The sequence below is a fragment of the Bos indicus genome, chromosome 24 (assembly GCF_029378745.1).
Source record: "Bos indicus isolate NIAB-ARS_2022 breed Sahiwal x Tharparkar chromosome 24, NIAB-ARS_B.indTharparkar_mat_pri_1.0, whole genome shotgun sequence".
Taxonomy (NCBI): Eukaryota; Metazoa; Chordata; class Mammalia; order Artiodactyla; family Bovidae; genus Bos; species Bos indicus.
Genome location: NC_091783.1, coordinates 7,696,782 through 7,718,349, shown reverse-complemented (window position 1 = coordinate 7,718,349; position 21,568 = coordinate 7,696,782). Strand labels below are relative to the sequence as shown.

Below are 21,568 nucleotides of genomic sequence, written 5' to 3'. Positions count from 1 at the left end.
ATCCTTTGCAATGGCCCATTTAGCTGCTGAATTTCTTATGATACCTAACCAAACCCCTTCAAGGTGAAGATGAGCTCTTGTCCAGCGCCGTATCCACAGGGCCTGGCACGGTGCCCAGCACGTGGTGGGTGTCCCATCAAATCAAAACGTGTTGTGGGTGGGTGAAGTGATGACTTCTGTTAGATTTCACAACATGTGATCTAACTACAATCTGGAATCTGTCCCGATTCCAAGGTGTGATTTTTATTTTTTTCTTTTGTCTCATCTTTCTATTTCTCCAATGAATAAAACAAAAAAAAAAAAAAGAAGAAGAAGAAGAAGCCTCAGGCCAAAATGCACACTGATTTTTCAGGACCAACCCAAAGACAAACTTTGCAGTTTGGGGCCAATCCTTTCTCAAAATGACACAATAGGCCCTGAACTGAACCGCAAACAGCACCCAGAACCATCCCCATCTACCCAGATGATTCACGTCGTGCCAACTATCAGAGCCTGTTGTAACGGTAGGTGCTATTTATTTACATCTCTTGGGTCTTAGGCTTGCAAATTCATTCTTCCACACAAAATCCAGATTCACACAGGTTAGGGGCTTTTCCACGATTACTCTTCTATACTCACGTCCTAAGTTTTCATCCACCTGCAAACACATGCATTGTCATCATCACCCGTATCATAATACATATATTGCTATTACTAAGGAAGGAGGAGCGGAGACAGTTTCTATTGCATCTCTGTAGGATCCTCTTTGGCTTCTTCTTGGGGCTTTCGGAATCTAGCCAGAATCTAACCATCAGCTTTATATCTGCTCCTGTGGGGACACTGGCATCTCAGTGTCTTGGCCCCAGGAAAGCAACAACGGTCTCCCCAGCAAGGTCTTACTCAGCAAGCAGGGGAAACGTTAAAAGAGCACATGATCAATAATGAATCCAAAACAGACAATAACAGCATCCTGCGCAAATGAAACTGCCTGACACCCCCAGACAATGGTAGTTCTAAGTGTTCCCCCCGGCACGCTGCTGTCAAGATGAGGAAGAGCAGAGGGTCAGGATAGAGATGAGAAAAAGTCTTCCCTCCAGTGGTTTCATTGACTCTTATTAAGGACTTCTTCAACAGTTTAAAAGTCAAAAGACTCTTTAACGTTACCATTTGTTGACAGAAGTAGAAAGCACAGCTAAAATCCTCACATCTCTGCATAGAGCACTATCTCACCTGCCACCTACTTCTTCCTCAAAGGTGGTCAGGGCACCGACTTGTCGTTCTAACAAGTGGTAAGTTTTAACAAATGCCTTTGCTATACAAATTGCATTTCAGAGTGACCTGCATTTCTCTCTGAAGAAAAATTCAGCTACTGAGTGGAAAAAAACAATAATAGATCTTTTCAAATCACTGCTTTTCAACACTATTAAAGTAATAGCTTGAGACAATTGTCACTAGATGCTAAAGCCATTAGGCAAAAGGTGAGTGGGGGTTTTATAACGACATATACTCTTGACTGACAACACCTGAGCCCTCTGATCAACCCTGCTGCTGCTGCTAAGTCACGTCAGTCATGTCCGACTCTGTGCGACCCCATAGACAGCAGCCCACCAGGCTCCACCGTCCCTGGATTCTCCAGGCAAGAACACTGGAGTGGGTTGCAATTTCCTTCTCCAATGAGTGAAAGTGAAAAGTGAAAGTGAAGTCACTCAGTTGTGTCAGACTCTTCCTGACCCCATGGACCACAGCCTACCAGGCTCCTCCATCCATGGGATTCTCCGGGCAAGAGTACTGGAGTAGGGTGCCATTGCCTTCTCCCTGATCAACCCTAATCTCACTAAAATGGTCCACCCAGACAGGAAGGGACTCCTGACGTGATGTGGCAGAAGGAAATACAGTACCACCTGGGAAGAACTCCCACCAGTGATGGAACCTGCATCTGGACCAGTCTCTAGTGTCTGGGGATACAGGTACTAAAAGAATGGGCCCATGAGGAAGCAATGAACTGAACACAGAAAGCAAGAGAAACCATGGGACAAATGTTTTGGGTTCTCAATAAATAATGAAAATTATGGTTAACATGAGAAAACGCCTCAAGGTCGGGAGGGGCGGCGGTGGGGAGATACCCCTCGTCCAAGGTAAGGAGCAGCCGTGAAGAGATACCCCACGTCCAAGGCAAAAGAAACCCAAGTAAGAAAGTAGGCATTGCAAGAGGGCATCAGAGGGCAGACACACTGAAACCATAATCACAGAAAACTAGTCAATCTAATCACACTAGGACCACAGTCTTGTCTAACTCAATGAAACTAAGCCATGCCCTGTGGGGCCACCCAAGATGGCCAGGTCATGGTGGAGAGGTCTGACAGAATGTGGTCCACTGGAGAAGGCAATGGCAAACCACTTCAGTATTCTTGCCTTGAGAACCCCATGAACAGTATGAAAAGGCAAAATGATAGGATACTGAAAGATGAACTCCCCAGGTCTGTAGGTGCCCAAAATGCTACTGGAGATCAGTGGAGAAATAACTCCAGAAAGAATGAAGGGATGGAGCCAAAGCACAAACAATACCCAGTTGTGGATGTGACTGGTGAGGAGCAAGGTCTGATGCTGTAAAGAGCAATATTGCATAGGAACCTGGAATGTTGGGTCCATGAATCAAGGCAAATTGGAAGTGGTCAAACAGGAGATGGCAAGAGTGAACATGAACATTCTAGGAATCAGCGAACTAAAATGGGCTGGAATGGGTGAATTTAACTCAGATGACCATTATATCTACGACTGCGGGCAGGAATCCCTTAGAAGAAATGGAGTGGCCATCATGATCAACAAAAGAGTCCGAAATGCAATACTTGGATGCAATCTCAAAAACGATGGAATGATCTCTATTCATTTCCAAGGCAAACCATTCAATATCACAGTAATCCAAGTCTATGCCACAACCAGTAACGCTGAAGAAGCTGAAGTTGAACGGTTCTATGAAGACCTACAAGACCTTTTAGAACTAACACCCAAAAAAGATGTCCTTTTCATTATAGGGGACTGGAATGCAGAAGTAGGAAGTCAAGAAACACCTGGAATAACATGCAAATTTGGCCTTGGAATACTGAATGAAGCAGGGCAAAGGTTAATAGAATTTTGCCAAGAGAACACCCTGGTCATAGCAAACACCCTCTTCCAACAACTCAAGAGAAGACTCTACACATGGACATCAACATATGGTCAACACCGAAATCAGATTGATTATATTCTTTGCAGCCAAAGATGCAGAAGCTCTATACAGTCAGCAAAAACAAGACCAGGAGCTGACTGTGGCTCAGATCATGAACTCCTTACTGCCAAATTCAGACTTAAATTGAAGAAGGTAGGGAAAACCACTAGACCATTCAGGTATGACCTAAATTAAGTCCCTTATGATTATACAGTGGAAGTGAGAAATAGATTTAAGGGCCTAGATCTGATAGATAGAGTGCCTGATGAACTATGGACTGAGGTTGGTGACACTGTACAGGAGACAGGGAGCAAGACCATCCCCATGGAAAAGAAATGCAAAAAAGCAAAATGGCTCTCTAGGGAGACCTTACAAATAGCTGTGAAAAGAAGAGAAGCCAAAAGCAAAGGAGAAAAGGAAAGATATAAGCATCTGAATGCAGAGTTCCAAAGAATAGCAAGAAGCGATAAGAAAGCCTTCCTCAGAGATCAGTGCAAAGAAATAGAGGAAAACAAGAAAATCGGAAAGACTAGAGATCTCTTCAAGAAAATTAGAGATTCCAAGGGAACATTTCATGCAAAGATGGGCTCGATAAAGGACAGAAATGGTATGGACCTAACAGAAGCAGAAGATATTAAGAAGAGGTGGCAAGAATACACTGAAGAACTATACAAAAAAGATCTTCACGACCAAGATAATCATGATGGTGTGATCACTCACCTAGAGCCAGACATCCTGGAATGTGAAGTCAAATGGGCCTTAGAAAGCATCACTACAAACAAAGCTAGTGGAGGTGATGGAATTCCAGTGGAGCTATTTCAAATCCTGAAAGATGATGCTGTGAAAGTGCTGCACTCAATATGCCAGCAAATCTGGAAAACTCAGCAGTGGCCACAGGACTGGAAAAGGTCAGTTTTCATTCCAATCCCAAAGAAAGGCAATGCCAAAGAATGCTCAAGCTACCACACAATTGCTCTCATCTCACACGCTAGTAAAGTAATGCTCAAAATTCTCCAAGCCAGGCTTCAGCAATACCTGAATCGTGAACTTCCTGATGTTCAAGCTGGTTTTAGAAAAGGCATAGGAACAAGAGATCAAATTGCCAACATCCGCTGGGTCATGGAAAAAAGCAAGAGAGTTCCAGAAAAACATCTATTTCTGCTTTATTGACTATGCCAAAGCCTTGGACTGTGTGGATCACAATAAACTGTGGGAAATTCTGAAAGAGATGGGAATACCAGACCACCGGACTTGCCTGTTGAGAAACCTCTATGCAGGTCAGGAAGCAACAGTTAGAACTGGGCATGGAACAACAGACTGGTTACAAATAGGAAAAGAAGTATGTCAAGGCTGTATATTGCCACCCTGCTTATTTAACTTCTATACAGAGTACATCATGAGAAATGCTGGGCTAGAAGAAGCACAAGCTGGAATCAAGATTGCCGGGAGAAATATCAATAACCTCAGATATGCAGATGACACCACCCTTATGGCAGAAAGTGAAGAGGAACTAAAAAGCCTCTTGATGAAAGTGAAAATGGAGAGTTCAGAAAACAAAGATCATGGCATCTGGTCCCATCACTTCATGGGAAATAGACGGGGAAACAGTGGAAACAGTGTCAGACTTTATTTTGGGGGCTCCAAAATCACTGCAGATGGTGACTGCAGCCGTGAAATTAAAAGACGTTTACTCCTTGGAAGAAAAGTTATGGCCGACCTAGATAGCATATTGAAAAGTAGAGACATTACTTTGCCAAAAAAGGTCTGTCTACATAGTCAAGGCTACGGTTTTTCCAGTGGTCATGTATGGATGTGAGAGTTGGACTGTGAAGAAAGATGAGCACCGAAGAATTGATGCTTTTGAACTGTGATGTTGGAGAAGACTCTTGAGAGTCCCTTGGACTGCAAGGAGATCCAAAAGGAGTCCATCCTAAAGGAGATCAGCCCTGGGATTTCTTTGGAAGGACTGATGCTAAAGCTGAAACTCCAATACTTTGGCCACCTCATGTGAAGAGTTGACTCATTGGAAAAGACTCTGATGCTGGGAGCGATTGAGGACAGGAGGAGAAGGGGACGACAGAGGATGAGATGGCTGGATGGCATCACTGACTCGATGGACGTGAGTCTGTGTGAACACCAGGAGTTGATGATGGACAGGGAGGCCTGGCATGCTTCGCTTCATGGGGTCACAAAGAGTCAGACACTACTGCGCTACTGAACTGAATCCAGCAAATGCCCAAAAGGCACATCTTTTCCTGATAAAAACTCAGAATAATTTTGGAATATGATTAGCATAATAAAGAAACCTGATTAGAAACACATGGTGAACTTGATGGTAAGACATAGAAGGATCATAATTAAATTCCCAAGATGAGGATGACTGCTATCAAATGCCACTATTTGGCACTGCTCTGGAAGTTGTTTTTTTTTTTTTAATGTATTTATTAAGGTGGAAAGTAGACAGATAATTTTTTATTTTTTTTATTTTTATTTATTTATTTATTTATTTTTTATTGTATTAGTTTTGCCAAATATCAAAATGAATCCGCCACAGGTATACATGTGTTCCCCATCCTGAACCCTCCTCCCTCCTCCCTCCCCATGGAAGTTTTCACTGATGTTCTAAGTTTTTAAAAAAAGAATAAAAAATTGTAAATGTTGTATTATTTTAAATACACTATTATTTGCAGATGATCAACAATGTATGTGGAGAACACCACAGAAATCAAACAAAAAAAAGGAACTGAGAAAAGAATAAATGATATGTCTAGCAAAAAGATTTCATAAGGCTCATCAGCTTTACTTTATATCATATCAAAAGAGCAGCAAAATGAACATATATATGCAAGTCTATGCATATACATATGTATGTATGAATATATATGAATGTTCCTCAAGAATCTGTAGTAATTATACAAAATCTGTGAATTCTATTGAAGGAAATAACATATAAGTCTTGAATAAATGAAGGTAGCATCCTATGTTCCTCCATGGCAAGAACCAATCTTGGGAAAATATATCAGAAATGTTTCAATTTATCTGGAATTTTAAAATCTTTTATATTCTTGAGCAGGTCGGGCTGGGAGAGACTGTGAAAGCCTCGCTGACTCATGAGATGGCAAAGGCCATGGGAGGCAGTCGGGGAACTTTTCGTCAGCACTCGGTGTGGTTGGTGTGTATGGATGTTCATATAACAAACATTTCTCGATGAGTAAGAGCTTTGTTTAAATGCCTAAGAGCAAAGTGCACTTTTAATAAGAAGAAAAATGGAGTGAGGTCACCATGCACTACCAGATATTAAAATGCATGATAAAACAACAATGTGAAAAGGTTTTACTCTATTAGAATTGAGAATTCAGAGGCAGACCTGAAGAACTAGAGATGTTCAGGGGTCGAGATTCAGTTCAGCTGTTCGGAAAAGAACACTCATGACCTCCTCCACAGGCTCCTCCTGGTGTCTGTGACACAGTGCTGAGTGTGTGATGCTGGCGGATACTGCAGCCAAGAAGGTGTGTGGGGCCTGCCCTCGATGCCTCCTTACACCAACACCCTCCTCCCACTGCCGGTGGAGGTGGTGGTGTTATCACTCAGTTGTGTCTGACTCTGCAATCCCCTGTCCATGGGGTTGCAAAGTCAGACATGACTGAGTGACTTTCGCTTCACTTCACTCACTGGGCCTAAAGGTGCTGCTAACTTGAAAAATGAAGATGGTCTAGTGATCTCATGCGGCCCAGAGAGCAGCTCTGAATAGAAACCAGGGTCCTTTCAACAACTGCAAACTGAAGATGGTCTAGTGACCTCATGCGGCCCAGAGAGCAGCTCTGAATAGAAACCAGGATCCTTTCAACAACTGCAAAAGAAATGTCCCTCTCTTGGGACAGGAGGGGGTTCTGCTGCATTCCTTCAGCCAAGAAACAGCAAGGATACCTACACAGGCATCGCCATTCTGCCTCCATCAGGCTTGAAGTCATAATAAGCAGCAAACCCTGCAGGAAGCCAGTCTACAACTGTTTCATCAGAGTTCCCTCTGATTAACGAGGGAGCGAGTGAAAGAAGTAAGCTGCTCTGTGGCTGAAGCTCAGCTCGAGTAAGAAGCCCTTCCATCTCCTGCAGAAGGATGCTGGGCAAAGGGACGAGGCCTCACGTAGGAGGAGGGGGCCCTGCCCTCCTGGATATTCCCAGCACCTGTGGGACGTGGAATACTCTCTTACATCACTAAAGGGGCTTTCTTTGTCTTAGACAAATGGCTCACCATCCTTTCAATGCCAACATCTCATTTCCTATGACACCCAATGTTTCAGTTGGTCAGGATTGGGTAGATGGTCCACATACGTGTAAAATGTTTTCTTGTAATTGAAAAGTAAAGTAAAAGTGTTAGTCGCTCAGTCATGTCTGACTCTATGCGACCCTATGGACTGTAGCCCGCCAGGCTCCTCTGACCCTGGGGACTCTCCAGGCTAGAATACCGAAGTGGATCACCATGCCCTCCTCCAGGGGATCTTCCCAACCCAGGGATTGAACCCAGATCTCCTGCATTGTGGGAGGATTCTTTACCACCAAGCCACCAGGGAAGCCCTTTCTCATAATTACTACTACTACTAAGTCACTTCAGTCGTGTCCGACTCTGTGTGACCCCATAGATGGCAGCCCACCAGGCTCCCCCATCCCTGGGATTCTCCAGGCAAGAACACTGGAGTGGGTTGCCATTTCCTTCTCCATTGCGTGAAAGTGAAAAGTAAAAGGGAAGTCGCTCAGTCATGTCCAACTCTTTGCAACCCCATGGACTGCAGCCCACCAGGCTCCCCCGTCCATGGGATTTTCCAGGCAAGAGTACTGGAGTGGGGTGCCATCGCCTTCTCCGTTCTTATAATTAAGTGGCATCAAACAAAATGTATTTAGGTCACAGGGAAAAAGATTTTTTAGAAATGAGTAGACAGTGGATGATGGCTCTGCAGGTCAGGTTGTCAGCCTCTTTTCAATAAACCCAGAATTAATTGGGGTTTGCTTCCTTGGTGTGGCTCAGGTGGTAAAAGAATCTGCCTGCAATGTGGGAGACCTGGGTTCAATCCCAGGGTTGGAAGATCCCCTGGAGAAGGGAAAGGCTACCCACTCCAGTATTCTGGCCTGGAGAATTCCATGGACTGTATAGTCTATAGGGTCGCAAAGAGTCGTACACGCCTAAGCGACTTTCATTTCCACTTTTCCCTGGTGGCTCAGACGGTAAAGAATCCACCTGCAATGTGGGAGACCTAGGTTCAGTCCCTGGGTTGGGGAGATCCCCTGCAGGAGGGCATGGCAACCCACTCCAGTATTCTTGCCTGGAGAATCCCATGGACAGAGGTGCCTGGCAGGCTACAGTCCATGGAATCACAAAGCGTCAGACACGACTGAGTGACTAAGCACATTTGGAGTTTAAGAAAACAGAACAGCAGATTTTCAGCACATGACAACTGTGAGATTTCCGCACGGGGTGGGGCAGGGCCGGGCGGGGAGGAATACATTGTCTACCGTCCGGTGTTAGAGAAAGTGCCTAGCTACTGGGAAAAGCTGAAAAGTTGGCTGCCACCCCTGCCCATGGACGTCTGCCACCCCCAGGTAGTAGGACTGCCCCGCCACGCCCACCTGAGGGCCCGCACAGCTTGCCTCCGGATGCAGACATAGGCTCCGCCCATACATTTATTTCATCAGAATTGGACTCCAAAGCTTGAGGATTCAAAGCAGGATATCAGCACCGCCCCAGGGCCCCTGAGGGCCGCAGGGCTGCAGCCCCACCCGTGCCCTGGGCAGCAGCGCACAGGCTCTGCCGGCAGCGGGGAGCTGGCTGTCCCCATGCAGGCGGTGGCGGGGCCGGTGCCAAACGACAGCTGCAAGGGTGTCTTCCAGGCCTACGGTGGGGCGGTCCTGGGGGACTGTGGCCGGTACCACGGCATGGAGCCGGCTCCCCGCAACTCATCCCATTCACTCTGTGGCCTGTTCCACGTCCCCTGTCCTTTCAAGTTGTTTCCTTCTCAACTTAAGACGGAAGCATTTTGGAAAGTTAGAACTAAGAACCCTGACCCGTGCACTCAGCTCTCACAGCAGCTGACACTTCAAATATATTGATAATTTGAATAGAGAACACATTCTAAAAATGGGAGAAAAAGTTTTATTAGCCTGAGAGTGAAGACAGAATTTTGGTTTTGAGATTACATACATATATAATATGTATATATGTAAAATATATTAAGATACACATAATATATATATATATATAGGGCTTCCCTGGAGGCTCAGTGGTAGAGAATTCACTTGCCAAAGCAAGAAATGTGGGTTCAATCCGTGGGTTGGGAAGATCCCCTGGAGAAGGAAATGGCTACCCACTCCAGTATTCTTGCCTGGGATAATCCCATGCACAGAGGAGCCTGGTGGGCTATAGTTGATGGGGTTGCAAAAGAATCAGATATGACTTGGCAATTAAACAATATATATATTGACAGCGACTAAACCACACACACACACACACACATAATGCCAAAGCCAGGGAAAATGTGACAGTTTTTCCTACATAAAAACTTAAAACTCTGACTTGGCAAAAATTACACTTCCCTGTAGCTCAAATGGTAAAGAATCTGCCTGTGAGGCAGGAGACCAGGGTTCAATCCCCGGGTTGGGAAGTTCCTCTGGAGAAGGGAATGGCAATCCACTCCAGTATTCTTGTCTGGAGAATTCCATGGATAGAGAAGCCTCCCAGGCTACAGTCTGTGGGGTCGCAAAGAGTCGGACACGCCTGAGTGACTAACACAACAACAACAACACACTAGTAAAGCCAAAGGTGGGACAATTAGGAGAGGGATGTGACAGTGGGTATTTTCTAAGTGCAAAGTACTTAAATATGAGTGACCAAAAAAATCCCACAAATGTCCCAATATAAAACAGGCAATGGATGCTGAACATCAATTCACATCAGAAGGACTACAGACTGAAAAATGTAAAAACCTATTTAATCTCATCAGTTGTAATAAGTGAAAACAAGGACCAACTAATTTTTGCATGTCATGCCTGCAATGCAGAAGACCCCAGTTCCATTCCTGGGTCTGGAAGATCTGCTGGAGGAGGGATAGGCTACCCACCCCAGTGTTCTTGGGCTTCCCTGTGGCTCAGCTGATAAAGAATCCGCCTGCAATTCGGGAGATCTGGGTTCCATCCCTGAGTTGGGAAGATCCCCTGGCGAAGGGAAAGGCTACCTATCATGGAATGTTTAACAGTAGGATTCCTGTGTGGTGTTTCCTATCTCTGTTGAGCCCTCTGTTCCTTATCAGTTCCTGTCAGGAGCAAGAGGAGTGGCAAGCCATTCCCAGGACTGAGATCATAGAGATGGGATGCTTCCATATGATGAAAGGGATTATCTATGATCCTCTTTTGATATGGATTGCCTTTTGGCCTTATGGCCTCTATTGCTCCTTGATTCCTTGGTAACTTGTAATGTCTGGTCTTTTGATCTTTATCTGAAGAAGCTACCTTGTAATATGGTATATATACTCACACAGAATTCAAAAAAGTACCCTTGTTCCACCAGAGACTTGGGTCCCCATGTCCTTTCTCTCTCTCTCTCTCTATCTCTCTATTTCTGGCTGATTCCCTGGAGCGCAAAGGCCAGCTGCGTAACTCAAGGAATATTAGCCTCTTTCCTTCTTTCACTTTCTTATCGTCGACTCCGGACCACCAGGTTCCGGTCCATTAAAGGACCCCAACAAGTGGCACCCAGAACAGGGGCCTGGTACACGCGGCACTTCGGACGGAGTGACTCAGGGCCTATCGAGGCTGGTAAGTACAAGGACATGGATCAAATGGCTGGAAAGCCCCTTCACTTTTCTACTTTACTTCATCATTTGTTTACAGTTCAGGGACTTCCGGTTTCGCACTAACGAGTAGAGGCTTGCCCTCAAACAATAGTTGACCATCATCCCTGGTTCCCTGATGAAGGCAGTTTTGATTTAGAAATTTGGCACTGGGCCAAAAAGAATGTTGAACAAGCCGCCAGATGGGGAAAAAATATTCTAGTTGATTTCTGGCCCCTGTGGACTCTCATTAAAGCTGTAATTCTGCCATTTCAAGGCAATTCTAGCCCTCCTGATATTCGACAACAGACAGAATGCTTATTACATGAACATGAATTAGATGATGAAACTTTACAAAAGGACCAATTAGAACAACATAAAACATTTCAGAATTTTTCTACAAGCCCTGCCCTGGCTGCTCCAAATGCTCCTCCTCTGCCAACAGGCACGAATCCAAAAGTCTCTCTTTTTCTAGAACCTAATGATTCTGACAACGACTCTCCTGAGACACACCTGGATAATAATGATAAGTCCTTAGCACAATCTCATATTTGCAAAAAATTGCTAACTACTCACTCTCCTTCGTGACAGAGGCTCTCTGAATTGCTGGCTTTGCAATCACAAGACTCTGAAGATGATGGTTTTTCCGCCTTCCCAGTTTTAAGAAATGCTAACACTCGAGGGCAAATAATACCTTAATATGAAGATATTAACATTTTTCACATGCAACAAATAAAAAAGGCTGTAACTATGTATGGCCCACATTCACCTTTTGCTAGAGAAATTCTAAATGCTATGGTGTCTTCTATTGAAATCTTTATTCCCTATGATTGGCGAACTTTAATAAAAAGCTCTCCTTAAACCAGGAGAATATCTTCAATGGATAATGTGGTTTCAAGATATAGCCAGAGATCATGCTAACAAAAACGCTTGAGCTAGCGCTCCCCAAAACCAAATAACTTTTGAAATGTTAACTGGCGCTGGACAATTTGATGCTATAGAAGCTCAAATACAGTGCCCTCCTTTGTTGCATGAACAATTGAAAACAGTGGCCCTTGAAGCGTGGGATAGAATTACTCCTCAAGGGGAACCTACAGGTAGCTACACTAAAATATTGCAAGGACCTAATGAAACTTATGCTGATCTTTTAGCTAGATTAGAAACTGCTATTTCCCATACTGTAATCAGAGAAGAAGCTAAAAGGCAACTAGAGAAATTACTTGCTTATGAAAATGCAAATCAGGAATGTCAAAAGGCTATAGCCCCAATTCGTGAGACAGGGACTATTATTGATTATTTGAATGTTTGTCGCAATCTAGGATCAGAAACTCAAAAAATGCAAATGCTAGCTGAGACAATGGCTGCTTGCTTTAAAAAGGGAAATGAGAGATGTTCTATATGTGGGGATGAGAACTATTTTAAAAGGGATTGCCCAAAGAAAGCTAATAAAAAACCTCCAAAAAGTCTGCCCCCACACACCTTTGGTCTTTTACTCGGCAGAACTAGTTTAACTTCTAAAGGAATTACTGTTCACCCTGGAGTAATTGATTCAGATTATAAAGAAGAAATTCAAATTATGATGTCATCTAAGATTTCATGGCAATTCAAAAGAGGGGACAAAATTGCTCAATTATTTCTTTTATCCTACATTTCTATTAACTCCTCTAATGATGTATGGACAGGCAGATTCGGCAAAACAGATCAAAAACAATCTTTATTGACATCACTGGTATCTGAATATGCCTGACAAAATATATATATCAAAATTAATGGTAAAAGATTTTCTGGTCTCCTCAATACTGGATCTGATATTACTATTATATCCAAACATTTATGGCTCAAATACTGGCCTATACAAGAAAATCTCTTGCCAAATTGCAGGAATTTCTCAAACTAAAGTACAAGAAGTTTATCAAAGTGTTCAAATCTACCTATGTGAGGGACCAGAAGGCCAACCTGCAACATTAAAACCTTATGTGATAGATGCACCCCTTAATTCAATAGGAAGGGATTTACTTATGCTATGGCAAACTCAGATATACATTCCACATTTTTCCTAGGGGCCACTGCTCATTTAACAAATAATACAATTATTAAAATAACTTGGAAAAACAACGAGCCCATTTGGACAGAGCAGTGGCCCCTTACGAAAGGGAAACTACAGGCTGCTAAAGAACTTATAGACACACAATTAGAACTGAAACATATCGAGGACTCTTGCTGTCCTTGGAACTCTCTTATTTTTGTTATAAAAAGAAAATCTAACAAATGGCGTCTCTTAAAAGACCGTAGAAAAGTTAATGCATCTATGAAACCTATGGGTGCATTACAATCAGGAATCCCATCACCTACCACTATTCCTCAAAATTGGCACATTATTATTATTGACTTGCAAGATTTCTCTTTTAATATACCTCTACACCCTTTAGACCGGAGAAGGCAATGGCAACCCACTCCAGTACTCTTGCCTGGAAAATCCCATGGATGGAGGAGCCTGGAAGGCTGCAGTCCATGGGGTCGCTGAGGGTCGGATATGACTCAGCGTCTTCACTTTCACTTTTCACTTTCATGCATTGGAGAAGGAAATGGCAACCCAATCCAGTGTTCTTGCCTGAAGAATCCCAGGGACGGGGGAGCCTGGTGGGCTGCCGTCCATGGGGTTACACAGAGTCGGACACGACTGAAGTGACTTAGCAGTAGCAGTAGAGAGAGAATCTCTCCCTTTAGACAGAGAGAGATTCGCTTTCTCTCCCCCTTATCCTAATCATATCCGGCCTCATAAACGATACCAATGGACTGTATTGCCTCAAGGAATGATGAATTCTCCCACCATGTGTCAGTACTAAGTAGCTAAAGCCCTTCAGCCTGTGAGAAAACAATTTCCTGACTTTCTTGTTATCCATTATATGGATGATATATTGTTTTTGGCTCCATCCATTTTAGAAACTCACACACATGTTTGATATAGCTCAAAAATGCCTAAAAAACTCTGGATTAATCATTGCCCCTGAAAAAATTCAAACCTCTACACCTTATTACTTAGGATTTGTTGTTAATAGACAACGTACTACTCCCCAACTAACTCAGATTTGTACTAATAAATTATCAAACTTAAATGATTTTCAGAAACTCTTAGATGATATAAATTGGATTAGACCCTCTTTCAGTTCAGTTCAGTCACTCAGTCGTGTCCGACTCTTTGCGACCCCATGAATCGCAGCACGCCAGGCCTCCCTGTCCATCACCAACTCCCGAAGTTCACTCAGACTCATGTCCATCGAGTCAGTGATGCCATCCAGCCATCTTATCCTCTGTTGTCCCCTTCTCCTCCCGCCCCCAATCCCTCCCAGCATCAGAGCCTTTTCCAATGAGTCAACTCTTCGCATGAAGTGGCCAAAGTACTGGAGTTTCAGCTTTAGCATCATTCCTTCCAAAGAAATCCCAGGGCTGATCTCCTTCAGAATGGACTGGTTGGATCTCCTTGCAGTCCAAGGGACTCTCAAGAGTCTTCTCCAACACCACAGTTCAAAAGCATCAATTCTTCGGCACTCAGCCTTCTTCACAGTCCAACTCTCACATCCATACATGACCACAGGAAAAACCATAGCCTTGACTAGACAGACCTTTGTTGGCAAAGTAATGTCTCTGCTTTTCAATATGCTATCTAGGTTGGACATAACTTTCCTTCTAAGGAGTAAGCGTCTTTTAATTTCATGGCTGCAATCACCATCTGCAGTGATTTTGGAGCCCAGAAAAATAAAGTCTGACACTGTTTCCACTGTTTCCCCATCTATTTTCCATGAAGTGATGGGACCAGATGCCATGATCTTCGTTTTCTGAATGTTGAGCTTTACGCCAACTTTTTCACTCTCCACTTTCACTTTCATCAAGAGGCTTTTGAGTTCCTCTTCACTTTCTGCCATAAGGGTGGTGTCATCTCCGTATCTGAGGTTATTGATATTTCTCCCAGCAATCTTAATTCCAGCTTGTGCTTCTTCCAGCCCAGCGTTTCTCATGATGTACTCTGCATAGAAGTTAAATAAGCAGGGTGACAATATACAGCCTTGAGGTACTCGTTTTCCTATTTGGAACCAGTCTATTGTTCCATGTCCAGTTCTAACTGTTGCTTCCTGACCTGCATATAGATTTCTCAGGAGGCAGGTCAGGTGGTCTGGTATTCCCATCTCTTTCAGAATTTTCCACAGTTTTTTGTGATCCACACAGTCAAAGGCTTTGGCATAGTCAATAAAGCAGAAACAGATATTTTTCTGGAACTCTTGCTTTTTCCATGATCCAGTGTTGCTGCTTCTAAGTCACTTCAGTCGTGTCTGACTCTGTGCGACCCCATAGACGGCAGCCCACAAGGCTCCCCTGTCCCTGGGATTCTCCAGGCAAGAACACTGGAGTGGGTTGCCATTTCCTTCTCCAATGCATGAAAGTGAAAAGTGAAAATGAAGTCGCTCAGTCGTGCCCAACTCTTAGCGACCCCATGGACTGCAGCCTACCGGGCTCCTCCATCCATGGGATTTTCCAGACAAGGGTACTGGAGTGGGTTGCCATTGCCTTGGCATTGCTAATTATCAACTGACTAATCTATTTAATACTTTGAAAGGAGATCCTGATTTAAACAGCCCCTGAGCACTTTCTCAGGAGACATGAGAGGAATTCTATTTGGTACAAAATAAATTACAAAAGCAATTTCTTACTCGCATTAGACTAGATTTAAAGCATCTGCCTGCAATGCGGGAGACCTGGGTTTGATTCCTGGGTCAGGAAGATCCCCTGGAGAAGGAAATTCCAATCCACTCCAGCATTCTTGCCTGGAAAATCCCATGGACGGAGGAGCCTGATAGGCTATAGCACATGGGGTCGCAAAGAGTCGGACACGACTGAGCAACTTCACTTTCACTTTTCACCTTTAGAACTATTTTTACTCCCCTCTCTTCATTCTCCCATGGGACTTCTTGCCCAAAAAGAACACCCAATAGAATGGATCTATACCCATTTTAGAGGAATAAAGTCATGTACACTCTACCTTGATTTAATTGCTCTAACCATTATCAATGAAAGAAGTAGGACTAAAACTCTAATTGGCTCCGACCCCCGTAAAACTGTGATACCTGTCAATAAATCTCAATTCGAGAATGCCTTACAAACTTCTATTGATTTCCAAATAGCTTTTCTGGACTATTTTGGAGAAATTTCATTTCATTATCCTTCTAACAAGCTATGGAATTTCTTCAAAAATACTGAATTTATTATTTCCCGTATCGTCATGTCACGCGAGTGTATGTTCCTCGGTTCTTTGTCTCGTCACAACAAAGATTTGGAGCAACGGACATTAAAGCCCTCGGCGCGTCACAGCTCTTGGGTCTTGGACAAACCGTGCTACAGCTCTTAGGCAAATCAGTGTTACAGCTCTATTTTATTTAGAAGATAGCAGGAGAATCCAAGACTTGAAGAGAAGAGAGTGGAGGAGTGCATGGGGAGGGAGGGGGAGAGAGAGAGAGTGAGAGAGAGAAAGAGAGAGAGAGATAGAGCGCATGCACGCGGGAGAGAGAGTCCGAGAGAAAGCGCTTTGGCTCCTCCTTTTATATGTTTTTTCCTCCACCTGGGCCTGCCCTATGCAAATTGGGCTTAGCCAGGAGTGCTGTTTGTTCTGTTTGTTCTGCCTGAAGTCTTCACTCTGGTCCTCGGACCTTCCTTGTCTTTTAGCCACCGCCATTTTGGACTCCTTTTCCCTATTCTACCTACCTTACATTCAGCTCACAGCCAATACCTCAAGCTGAAGCTTTCTATATAGATCGGACATTATCTGAACACTAAAGAACACTAAAGCCTCTTTCTGGTCTCTCAAAGAATATAAAGTTTTTTAAACTAAATTCCATTCTGCTCAGCAAAACGAATTATATGCTCTTATTCACATCACAAACTAAAATTGCAAATAAAAAAATTTGAAATGGGGGAATACACTGAAACATTGCTATCTTCCCTTTCTAAAGCAGACTCTACTAGATTCCAACATAAGATATTCTCTAAACCTGTAACTATTGTTAGTACAGTTTTATTTGTTTTAAATTTTTTAAACTTACCACAAAGAGATATCTTGACAAGAGCAGAAAAACATTTCGAGTAATTGAAGGACACTTCTCTTCCTCTGCCCATTTGGTATCAAGACGGGTTCAATAAACAATGGAAATCTGGGAAAATAATCTTACAGGGAAAGGGATATGCTTGTATTTCCCCAGATGGATCCAATGAACTCACATGGCTTCCTCTTCAGAAGATTCGACCCAAGGGGGCCCCCGGCGTTCAAAATGGAGACCAAAACAACAAAAACCCCAGGAGGAAGAAATTCCAATATGGGCCATGTCAGCTCTAAAGACCTCCAGAAAGCACCGCCCTTGGTGACATCAACCGTATGACCTCCCCTCTTGGAGACAGAAAAAAACCCTTACTAATCAAGCTGAAAATCTGGTTTCTCAACAGGGAATGCCTCGGAGTCCTGAAAACCTTCTTATCTCTTTGCTCACTCGGTTGGCCTGCATATCCCCTGGCTCCCGCTGGAGCCAGATTAACTAATCATACTTACTGGGCTTACTTACCCAATGCCCCTTTATTGCAGGTCATAGAATGGACGGAGAAAGGATGTATCAACCAATGACTCCACCCATATGCCCCCTCCCTGGAATGTGAAGGGACCCTCACACCCTGGGGAGGAGGGAAAACTAATCAACATTTCTTTAGGCTATGAAGTCCTTCCCTTGTGCCTGGGCCCAGGGTAAGTATGCATAAACGTCAGCCAACAAACTTGGGCTTTCATCCTGCCTCCAAAAGACTTTCAGACATTGCTTGGATTATTTACTGCCCTTTCTTTGTGAACCATGTTGATACTACTGAAACTTTAGGGAAAGAGTTAGGGAAAGAACAAAGAACATTATGTAAAGGGTTTACTTATAAGAACTTTAAATATACTCCTGTTCATTGGGACAAATGTCAAGCCAAATCAGGAAAACTAATATTTGTGGCTAGCCACACCATTGTCAATTGGGGACCTCATGGTATTGGTTGTCCAACTATTCAGATGATATTAATAGCACTGTGTGTGATTATGCTACTCAAGTGGCTTGGAAAGTTACTAACACTAGGATGGAACATCACCATGACAAAGGACTTCTTGGCTAGCTTGATGGTGGAATGGCACCACCTCGTCCTCGGATCATCCTCGATAAACAAATTGGGCCTGAACAATAGGCCATATGGAAACTTGCTGCAAGCACCAAAGAACTTGGAACTTGGACAGGACATTTCACAGGAACCAGTCGTAGTCATAGTAATTATTTCTTTAGCTTTAACCAATCATATTTCATACAGGCTTGTATTCCCCTTCCTTTTGTTTCAGCCACAGGAAACTTACAATTCAATAAGACTTTACATTCTGTAACTTGTATAAATTGCAAATTGTATACCTGTCTTAACTCTTCTATTTCCTTAAGAAATGAATCCCTTTTGATTCTTTGATCTTGACGTAATTTGTGGTTACCAGTAAATTTCCAACGGCCCTGGGAAGAAGGTACCATGTCCAGGCTTGCTTCCCAGTTACTTACTAAATTACTCCGATGATCTAAATGATTCATTGGACGGCTGATTCTTGGCATTTGGGGATTAATAGCTATTTGCACCACTGCTGCCATCGTTGGAATTGCTTTACAAACCTCAATTCAAACACATAATTTTATCCAACATTGGACTAAAGATGCTCATACTATGTGGGCCACTAGGCTCAGATAGATGAGGATATTCAAGATGAAATACAGGAACTAAAAACAGCCATCAAATGGGTTAGAGATCAATTAATAGATGTACAAAAACAAGTGATACTAAAATGTGATTGGAATTCTACTCAATTTTGTGTTACTCCTGTTCAATTCAATCATAGTGCCTATAACTGGGAGCAAATCAAATTTCATTTACAAAATAATACATGATAATGCCTCTCTGAATGTACAATTATTGCAAAAAGAAATCTTTGAAACCTTCTCTAAAAGTCTGCCCTCATCCCCCATCTGGAAATTTTAGCTGAACAACTAGCTGATCAATTATCTGGGCTAGACTCACAAGGATAGTTTCAAAGCATCACCCACAGCATCGGGTCTGGAACTGTAACTCTGGCGATTGTCTTGGTAATTATATTTGTTGTTTACCATTGCCTTTCTGCAAAAATTGTTAAAACTAAACAAACTCAAATGTTCTGGACCTTTTTTTTACAAATATAATAAAATAGGGGGAATTGTTAGGGAATGTTTAACAGTAGTATTCCTGTGTGCTGTTTCCTATCTCTCTTGAGCCCTCTGTTCCTTATCAGTTCCTGTCAGGAGCAAGAGGAGTGTCAAGCCACTCCCAGGACTGAGATCATAGAGATGGGATGCTTGCATAGGATTTCCTTCATTAGCCTTCCCATATGGTGAAAGGTATTATCTGTGACCCTCGTTTGATATGGATTGCCTTTTGGCCTTATGGCTTCTATTGCTCCTTGATTCCTTGGTAACTTGTAAACTCTGGTCTTTTGATCTCTATCTGAAGAAGCTACCTTGGAATATGGTATATATACTCACACAGAATTCAATAAAGCACCCTTGTTCCACCAGAGACTTGGGTCCCCATGTCCATCTCTCTCTCTCTCTCTCTCTCTCTCTCCCCCTCTCTCTCTCTCTCTCTTTCTGGCTGATTCCCTGGAGTGCGAAGGTCGGCTGCATAACCCAGGGAATATTAGCCTCTTTCCTTCTTTCACTTTCTTATCGTCAACTCTGGACCACCATGTTCCGGTCCATTAAAGGACCCCAACAGCTACCCACTCCAGTATTCTGGCCTGGAGAATTCCATGGACTGTATAGTCCATGGGGTCGCAAAGAGTCAGACATGACTGAGCCACTTTCACTTCACAAATGTAAATATATAAATGAGAAGAATGAAAGTGATCATTATTAACAAGGGTAGATGGAGGACTTCCCTGGTGGCAAGGTGGATAAGAATCCAGCTGCCAGTGCAGGGTACATGGGTTCAATTCCTGGTCCAGGAAGATCCCACATACTGCAGAGCAACTAATCCCTTGCATTGCAAGTACTGAGCCTGTGCACCAGAGCCTGCCAGCTGCAACTACTGCAGCACATGCAGGTTAGAGCCCGCTCTGCAACAAGTGAAGCCATTGCAGTGAGAAGCCTGTGCACCACAACAGACAAAGGCCCGAGCAGCAGCCAAGACCCAGTGCAGCCAACAAATAAATAAATAAATAAATTGACAGTAATAAAAATTAAAAAAAAAAAAGAGTGGATAGAAACACAAATGCCAGATTCTGTGGGTGTAGACTCAAACAGGTTTGCATTTTCTACATGGAGAACTAAAGCTATGACTTATTGTCTCCTCTGACCCAGTAAGGTCACTGCAAGATATTTATCCTACAGAACAACACGTTTAGCAAAGATCTGTGTTTAAACACCTAAATGTTTATTACAGCACCGTTTCTATGAATGAAAGCTGGGAACTCTCTGTGTGCCTTTCTCTAGGGAACTGGATCAGCTTATGGTGCTAAACCCATAGGCTGGGATGCTCCACGGCTCTTCAGTGGTTATGCAGATCTCTACTTACTTGTGCAAAATATGTCACATACCAAGTGAAGAACTTTTTTCAATACACATACGCTCATAATTGCCCACAATGCAGGAGACCTGGGTTTAACCCCTGGGTCGGGAAGATACCCTGGAGAAGGGAATGACTACCCACTTCAGTATTCTTGCCTGGAGAATTCCATGGACAGAGGAGCCTGGTGGGCTACAGTCCACGGAATTGCAAAGTCAGCCATGACTGAGCAATTGACACACACTTACTTATGCTCATAAAAATAAGACATCCATTCAGAAAAGCTCTGCGCGGGCCAGGAGGCCCAGCCTCTGCTCACCTGGTGTGGCACTGCCGGCCCCAGCCGCACCTGAGCCTCCGCTGGCCTCGGTCTTCTTCCTCCTCTGTGTATGCCTCTCCTCTCTCCTGATGGTCTCAGGGTCTCAGGAAAACAAACATTGCACAGACATTTACAGGGCTCCTGACCTGACAGCCCGAGTGAGGACTAAGTTCTCTGGGAATTTGTTCAGAGGCCCCAGGGAACAGGAGAAGTTACTGTCTGTGGACAGACAGGGACTCGCAGATATTCCTATCTCGTCCCCACAGCTGTCCCCTGACCAAGCTCCTTCCTTCCTCCTCTGCTTCCCACATCTCTCTGGGCTGCTGCTAAGTGACAATATTCCCTCTGCACCATGGTTAGTGAGTGAGCAGAAGCGAGAGTTACTTCCCCATAAACAAAAGAGTGTGGGCTTTGCAACGACACTGGGGTTCAAATCCCACTTCTTCATGGACACGCCGTGGGGCCTCCAGCTCCCAGTGTTTTGCTGAGAGCACGGAGCCTGCCAGCCCCTTGGGAGCACCCAGGCCGGCAAACCCCACCCTCATGCTGTCCCAGCCAAGGCCCTCCACCCACATGGGGAATTTCAGGCCCAAAGCTCTGAATATCTTATTT

General features: G+C 43.8%; 1 protein-coding gene across 1 annotated transcript in view; it reads right to left on the bottom strand.

Moving 5' to 3' along the window:
• CD226 (CD226 molecule) overlaps positions 1 to 21,138 on the bottom strand; it is a 114,182-nt gene extending 93,044 nt beyond the window's left edge. The window contains exon 1 of the mRNA XM_019986993.2: positions 20,957 to 21,138. The gene's annotated coding sequence lies outside the window, so the exon portion shown is untranslated. The remainder of the gene's footprint in view (positions 1 to 20,956) is intronic.
• Between the last annotated feature and the right edge of the window lie 430 nt (positions 21,139 to 21,568).